At 38.0% G+C, this 8966-nt stretch overlaps 1 pseudogene; it reads right to left on the bottom strand.

Annotated features, from left to right (window-relative positions):
- Positions 1-6648: 6648 nt before the first annotated feature.
- On the bottom strand, positions 6649-7704 carry LOC115507269 (annotated as a pseudogene).
- Positions 7705-8966: the final 1262 nt, after the last annotated feature.

The raw sequence follows: 8966 nt of genomic DNA, 5'->3' as shown, positions 1-8966 counted from the left end.
AAATATTGCACACAGTAAAAAGTGTGTACTATATTTGTACATAAGATATAAAGAATAAAAGATAACGACTGTCTATGCACTATCTGTCCTAAAGGGAACCACTATCCTAAATGATATTTTTAATAAAAATTGTGTATATTAAAGTATGCAGAATGATTTTTTTAGAGTTTTATTTATTATTGAGAGACAGAGAGAGACAGAGCCTGAGCATGGGAGGGGCAGAGAGAGAGGGAGACACAGAATCCGAAGCAGGCTCCAGGCTCCGAGCTGTCAGCACAGACCCCGATGTGGGGCTCGAACTCACGAACTGACAGATCATGACCTGGGCCTAAGTCGGTCACCCAACCGACTAAGCCACCCAGGCGCCCCCAGAATGATGTTTTGATAAACATATAAATAGTGAAATTATTGCTGTAGTCAATGTAATTAACATATGCATTTTCTCACCCTATATATATGTTTTGTTAAATATTATGTAGTTAAATTTTGCCTGATCTTGAAGTCTGATATATATTTGCTTGGTTTTACCTTTTTTCACTCAATATTCTATTTAGCAGTACACTTTGTGTGAGTGAAAAAATGAGCCTTTTTGTTTTAATCCACTGAGATTTTGAAGTTGTATATTATCACAGCATAACCTAGCATATACTGACTAATAAATATTGTCACTTCCATTTTCTTAAGAGCACAAAAGGAAGAGAGCATAGGTGAAGGAAAATGAATTTAAGGCTGCATTGCCTAAATAATTGTCTTTATACTCGTTAATTATAGTGATATAACTCAACCAAGTTTAACATTGATTCTCATATAAATACCTGGTGTCAGATTTACAATGGAAACTTCTTTGACTAATGGAAGGGTATGCCTATAGCAACTCATGAAAAAGTTATTCTAAAACTGAAGTGAGACTGGATTAGACCACTGAAAAAAAATAGCTTTTAACACCATCAACCGGCAATCTTTTGAGGCATTTGGACAGGATGGCTATTCCAGTGCAGGTACCATCTAATATTCTTCGTGTTTCAGTTGGCTACCCTGAATTACTGACCTAAACCATCCTGGAGGATCTGTCATAAGGCCAGGTCTTCTGGCTTCATAAAACATTTCTTTTCTTTTATTTTTTTTTTAAGCATACTTTTTTTTAATTTTTTTTTCGACGTTTTTATTTATTTTTGGGACAGAGAGAGACAGAGCATGAACGGGTGAGGGGCAGAGGGAGAGGGAGACACAGAATCGGAAACAGGCTCCAGGCTCTGAGCCATCAGCCCAGAGCCCGACGCGGGGCTCGAACTCACGGACCGCGAGATCGTGACCTGGCTGAAGTCGGACGCTTAACCGACTGCGCCACCCAGGCGCCCCAACCATTTCTTTTATTATATGAGTACTCTAGAGAAATCTGACGGCCACTTCGTTTCGTCTCTGATACTGAAGTAGAACACACTGAAGCCATATGATGGCATCTGGCCTATGAAAAGCAAAAATAAGTCAAATTAAAAAAAACTAATTTCATTTAAAAAAAATTTTTTTTAAATCGGGAGGATTTCCAAAAACTGTGGCTACAAGAGTAATATTGAAAGGGGTTCTCTGGGTGTTGTACGTAAGCCAATTTGACAATAAATGATATTAAAAAATAAAAATTAAATGAAAACTTTAAAAAAAAGTACTTTTTAAAGCACATACAACAAAAGAAGAAAAACTCAAAAAAATTAACAGATTACTCGTTGCCGGGGGTTAAGGAAGGGGTAGAGTTGGATAAAAATCAATGTGGCTATTTAAAAAAGCAACATAAGGGGTGCCTGGGTGGCTCGGTCAGTTAGGCATTTGACTTTGGCTCAGGTCATGATCTTATGGTCTGTGAGTTTGAGCCCTGCGTTGGGCTCTGTGCTGACAGCTTAGAGCCTGGACCCTGCTTCAGAATCTGTCTCCCTCTGTCTGCACCTTCCCCTGCTAATGTTCTGCTTCTCTCTCTCTCAAAAATAAACTCTAAAAAAAAAACAACATAAGAAGTCTTTGTGGTAATAGAAATGTTTTGTTATATGACTATATCAATGTCAATATCCTTGTTTACGATATCATACTGTAGTTTGCAAGATTTTACCATTGGGGAAATTGGGTAAAGAGTATATGGGATCTCTGTATTGTTTCTTAAAATTTCGTGTGCATCTACAATTATTGCAAAATAAAAAGTTTAATTTTAAGAAAGACAAGCAGCAGAAAGGGAGAATACATTTGCAAAAATATGTATCTGATAAAGACTTGTACCCAGAATACACAAAACTTTTACACCTTAATGCAAATAAACAATCCTATCAAAAAATGGGCAAAATCTATAGTCTCCTGATTTGTTCATTTTGGCCACTCTGACTGGCGTGAGGTGATACCTGAGTGTGGTTTTGATTTGTATTTCCCTGATAAGGAGTGACGCTGAACATCTTTTCATGTGCCTGTTGGCCATCTGGATGTCTTCTTTAGAGAAGTGTCTATTCATGTTTTCTGCCCATTTCTTCACTGGGTTATTTGTTTTTCGGGTGTGGAGTTTGGTGAGCTCTTTATAGATTTTAGATACTAGCCCTTTGTCCGATATGTCATTTGCAAATATCTTTTCCCATTCCGTTGGTTGCCTTTTAGTTTTGTTGGTTGTTTCCTTTGCTGTACAGAAGCTTTTTATCTTCATAAGGTCCCAGGAATTCACTTTTGCTTTTAATTCCCTTGCCTTTGGGGATGTGTCGAGTAAGAGATTGCTACGGCTGAGGTCAGAGAGATCTTTTCCTGCTTTCTCCTCTAAGGTTCTGATGGTTTCCTGAAGAAATTGTGGTTTATATACACAATGGAATACTATGTGGCAATGAGAAAAAATGAAATATGGCCCTTTGTAGCAACGTGGATGGAACTGGAGAGTGTAATGCTAAGTGAAATAAGCCATACAGAGAAAGACAGATACCATATGGTTTCACTCTTATGTGGATCCTGAGAAACTTAACAGGAACCCATGGGGGAGGGGAAGGAAAAAAAAAAAAAAAAAAGAGGTTAGAGTGGGAGAGAGCCAAAGCATAAGAGACTGTTAAAAACTGAGAACAAACTGAGGGTTGATGGGGGGTGGGAGGGAGGGGAGGGTGCGTGATGGGTATTGAGGAGGGCACCTTTTGGGATGAGCACTGGGTGTTGTATGGAAACCAATTTGTCAATAAATTTCATAAAAAAAAAAAAAAAGAAAAAAAAATGGGCAAAAGGTTTGAATAGACATTTTACCAAGGAAGAAATTAACAAATAAAAATCCAATAAAACACTTCTATATACTCTATATATCTGTATATACAGGAAGACTATAATCAAAAAGACAGACAGTAACAAGTGTTACAGAAATTGGAAACCATATACATTCTTGGTGGGAATAAAATTGCACAGCTCCTTTGAAAAAATATTTGGCAGTTTCTCAAAAAATTGAACACAGTATTACCATATGACCCAGGAATTTTTTTTTTTTCAACGTTTATTTATTTTTGGGACAGAGAGAGACAGAGCATGAATGGGGGAGGGGCAGAGAGAGAGGGAGACACAGAATCGGAAACAGGCTCCAGGCTCTGAGCCATCAGCCCAAAGCCTGACGCGGGGCTCGAACTCACGGACCGCGAGATCGTGACCTGGCTGAAGTCGGATGCTCAACCGACTGCGCCACCCAGGCGCCCCCCCAGGAATTTTACTGTAAGCATATACCCAATAAAATTGAAAATATTTTGGGTCCACACCCAAAAAGACTTGTTAACAAATTTTAATAGTATAATTAATTATTCATAATAATCAAAGGTTATAAACAACTTAAATGTTCATCAACTTACAGATGAATAAATTAGATGTGGTGGATCCATTCAATGGAATATGATTCAGTGATAAAAAGAAATGAGATTCCTCAAAAAATTAAAAATAGAACCACCCTACAACCCAGCAATTGCACTACTAGGTATTTATCCAAGGGATACAGGTATGGTGTTTTGAAGGGACACATGCACCCCAATGTTTATAGCAGCACTATCGACAATAGCCCAAGTATGGAAAGTGCCCAAATGTCCATCAGTGGATGAATGGATAAAGAAGATGTGGTATATATATACAATGGAGTATTAGCAACCAAAAAGAATGAAATCTTGCCATTTGCAACTACATGGATAGAACTAGAGGGTATTATGCTAAGCGAAATTAGTCAGAGAAAGACAAATATCATATGACTTCACTCGTAGGAGGACTTTAAGAGACAAAACAGATGAACATAAGGGAAGGGAAGCAAAAATAACATAAAAACAGGCAGGGGGACAAAAACATAAGAGACTCTTAAATGTGGAGAACAAACAGAGGGTTGCTGGAGGGGTTGTGGGAGGGGGGTGGGCTAAATGGGTCAGGGGCATTAAGGAATCTACTCCTGAAATCATTGTTGCACTAGATGCTAACTAACTTGGATGTAAATTTAAAAATGAAAACAAAAAGAACAAAACAAAACAAACAAAAAAAACAGCCACATCTTAAACTCACCAAGTTATGCACATTAAATATGTATAGCTTTTTGCATGTCAATCATTCTTCAATAGGGTGGTTTAAAAACAAACAAACAAACAAACAAACAAATAAAAATTTAAAGTTTAAAAAAAGAAATTAATACATGCTACATCTCAAAAACATTTTGCTTAGTGAAAGAAGCCAGACATAGAGACCACATATTTTGTTATTCCATTTATATGAAATATCCAAAAAAGCAAAGTTATAAAGATAGAAAGGAGGCTAGCGGTTGCCTGGTATGTTAGTGGTGGATAACAGGATTCACAGTAAATGTGCATGAAGTTTTTTATCGAGGTTATGAAAATGTAAACCTGATTCACGGTGATGGTTTTAGTAGTTATACCAAACTTAATAAATTTTCCCAAAAATGTCATTGAATTATACATGAAAAGGGAGAATTTTATGATATGCAAAATATGCCTCCCTAAAACAGTTTCAAAACAACCACAAAAGAATTCTGCATGTTGATTATCTATCACAGGTTACTGGGTAGTGTAGTTTTTTACTCTTGAGAATACCAATTACTTGGGTATTTTCTTTCTCTTGATTGTTCTTTCCATTGAAGTCTACTGGGAACTCAAATCAGATGCAGAATTTTTAGTGTAACTGGTATCTTGAGAATCGTTAGATGATGGGCTATCATTGATCACTTTTGTGTAAGTGATGAAATCAAAGTAAGAATATGTCTTTTCTTCCCAGTTCAACTCAAACTCTATGTTGTTTTAATTCCATATCAGAATGATTGAGTAATATTCTTTCTGAGATGCATTTACCAGGTACAGTGTTGACATTATTTGAGCAATCTTTTGCAGGAAATCTGCAGAACATGAGAAAAGCAATTATCTCTATCTAGATAGTTCCAAAGTCCTTTTATAGATGTTACTTAAGTATTTGGGTCATTGCACACATCCATCAAAAATGACTTTATTTTCTGGATGTAGCTATGATTGTCACTTAAAAATATAACCTATGAAAGGAATTCATAGTGACAGAAGTACATTATGCAGATAACTTCCAAACATTCTAATATTTGTCATTTAATGAAATGTGTCCATTCCTGCAAAGTCAGCTATGAGCTGTGTATGTGTATGTGCATATACGGACTGGAAAGAGACAAATGAAATCATCTTTATTCATAATCAAGCTAATTGTGTAGAAAAATTCCAGTAAATCTGGAAAAAAAAAACTTGTGGAAGAAATAAGTGAATTTAGCACGATTGCGTGGTATACGATCAACACGCAAACCTATTTCCATGTACTGGCAATGAACAATTGGAAACTGAAATTTAAAACAAAATTCAATTCACAGTCACCCAAACAACATGAAATACTTATGGGTAAATCTAACACTACATGAAGAAGATTGTTTTAAAAATTAATAGACTTTATTTTTTAAAGTAATTTTAGATTTACAGAAAAACTGAATAGAAAGCACAGGGATCCTTCCCTGCCCACACAACTTCCGCTAGTGTAAACATCTTGCATTATTATGCCAAATTTTTTCAATTGGTGAACCAATATGAAAACATTATTATTAAAAACTCCATAGCTTACATTATGATAAGCTTACTCTTTGTGTTGCTCATTTTATGGGTCTTGAGAAATCCATAATGTCATGCATCCACCATGGCTATCATACTGAATAGTTTCACTGCCCTAAAAAATCTCCCGTGCTCCACCTATTCATCCCTCCCTCCATCAACCCGAATCCCTGGTTGCCACAGATCTTGTTACCATCTCTATAGTTTTGTCTTTCCTAGAATATCATATAGTTGGAATCTTACGGTATGTACCCTTTACAGACTGGCTCCTTTCATTTAGAAATATGGGTATAAGTTTCCTCCATGTGTTTTCGAGACTTAATAGCTGAAAGTTTGTGTCTGTTATAGGGACAGTTTGAACATCAAAATGATGATGATTGAACTTAAGAAGAGACTGATGATTTCTTTTTTCTTTTTTTTGTGGGGGGGTTGCTGGGTACAGTATACTTTGTTGATGGTACCTGATAGGTAGGGTTCCCCAAGCCCCTCCCCTTCTTCAGGGGGTTTTGGATGGAAACTGTGTAGAAGCAGGGAGATTTTCAGTGTGTTTGGGGCAAGGACTCCCCAGCAGCTGAGGGCCTCTCCCTCTTGCTGTTGCTGTGACTGGTGGTCCAGAGAGCTCTTACTCCGTGGAGGCCATGTGGACCATAATGTCCACCACCCAGTTGCTATGGCCAAATTCATTGTCATAACAGGAAATGAGCTTGACAAAGTCACTGAGAGCAATGCTAGCCCCAGCATCAAAGGTGGAAAAGTAGATGTCACTGTTAAAGTGATAAGAAACAACCTCTTCCCTGGTGTAGCCAGGATGCCCCTGCTTCACCACCTTCTTGATGTCATCAAGTGTTTGGCAGCTTTCTCCGGGCAGCACGTCAGATCCACAATGGACATGTTGGGGATGGGGATACGGAAGACCACGCCAGGGAGCTTCTCATTCAGCTCCAGGATGACCTTGCCCACAGCCTTGGCAGTGCCAGTAAAAGCAGGGATGATGTTCTGGGCAGCCCCTCGGCCATCACGCCACAGCTTCCCAAAGGGGCCGTCCACGGTCTTCTGGGTGACAGTGGTGGCATGGACTGTGGTCATGAGTCTCTTCACGATGCAGAAGTTGTCATGGATGACGTTGCCCAGAGGGGCCAAGCAGTTGGTGGTGCAGGAGGCATTGCTGGCAATCTTGAGGGAGTCGTCATACTTCTCATGGTTCAAACCCATCACAAACGTGGAGGCATCAGCAGAGGGGGCAGAGATGATGACCCTCTTGGCCCAAACCTTCGAGTGAACCCCGGACTTCTCCATGATGGTCAAGACCTCAGTGGACTCCACAACATACTCAGCACCATCACCCCATTTGATGTTGGCGGGTTCTCACTCCTGAAAGATGGAGATGGGCTTTCCATCAATGACAAGTTTCTTGTTCTCAGCTTTGACTGTGTCGTGGAATTTGCCATGGGTGGAATCATACTGGAACATGTAAGACCCCATAGTTGAGGTCAACGAAGGGGTCATTGATGGTGACAATATCCACTTTCCCAGAATTAAAAGCAGCCCCAGTGACCAGATGCCCAATATCGCCAAATCCGTTTATTCTGACCTTCACCATCGTGTCTCCAGGATGCAGCTGGCACTGCACCAGGAGATGTGGCTCTCTGTCGAACAGGGAGAAGAAGAGAGCCGAGACAGATAATTTCCAATAGAATGCAGTTACCAGAATTTTATTTCATTCTCTTGGTAAACAGATGATCTACCTAAGGAAATCAATAGGTCTTCTGTCTCTGCCATCTCAGAATGAAGAGAATCACTCCATGTGTCCTCTTCATGAACCTATATTCTGTCAATATTTTCTACCTCTGTCAGCTTCCTGACACGTCTATTTGTGCATTTTTTGAACAATCCAGTTGTGATTAATTTCCTTATTTCCTATCTAGAGCCAACTTTGCTTTATTTCACACAAGCTTGCATGAATCTTTGAAAAATAAACTCACGATATAAATATATTGGCCTGAATTATTGATAAGTCATGCAAAGTTATTGTGCTTTGCTGTAATCTGGAACACTTGCATGAAATAGCAAAATAAAAAAAAGTTCAGTTTTCACATATTCTTTTGATGCCTTATATATCTAAATACACTAAACATGGCCCAGCCATCAGTTTATTTAGCTACGTATTTCTTTCATATGCAGTGTGCTTCAGCTATATGGAGTTAAAAATTAATGCCATTATTTTGAGTTCTATATAAATTTCTTTTTGATGTTTGCATCTTACCAATTGCACCAAATAATTTTGTTTCGGGGACCACAAACCATTTCTGTCAGCCATGTTCTACCCATTGTTTTAGAAATTCCATCTAAATTCCATTTAGATTTTCGTTGTTTTAGAAATCTGCTTTACATGTTCATTTTACTTTTAATTATAGACCGTTCACTTGCCTTATACTTAATACAAAGGTTGAAAGTATCTCATCTTTCACAGCTTTCTCCTTTGAAGAACTCTTATATTCTTAAATGTCAATTAAAACTTAATAAAACACTTTCAATTCACACTGCACTGCAGTTTTTAGCAAATGATTGTTTTCAATGTCCCTGATTTGGGATAAAAATAGTTTGGGTGTTGTTTTTTCTTGATTTCTAGCTTGAAGTACCAGAGTATATTGAAAACATGTGTCGTATTATGAGTAGCTCGTGTCACTTCTCCACACAGTACTAGAAATCAGTTTTGATTTGACATTTATGTTAAATCATTTTCATACTGCTAGTAAAGATGTAGTTCCATGTACATGTACAAAGTACAATGTAACATATAGATCAATATGAAATATAATCCTTGCCTTCTAAGAGCTTATGGTCTAATTAAAGAGATAAACCAGATGTGCACATGTA

This window comes from Lynx canadensis, chromosome X, assembly GCF_007474595.2.
Source record: "Lynx canadensis isolate LIC74 chromosome X, mLynCan4.pri.v2, whole genome shotgun sequence".
Classification (NCBI taxonomy): domain Eukaryota; kingdom Metazoa; phylum Chordata; class Mammalia; order Carnivora; family Felidae; genus Lynx; species Lynx canadensis.
The sequence above is the reverse complement of the archived record's forward strand: the minus strand, read 5'-3'. Positions and strand labels throughout refer to the sequence as shown.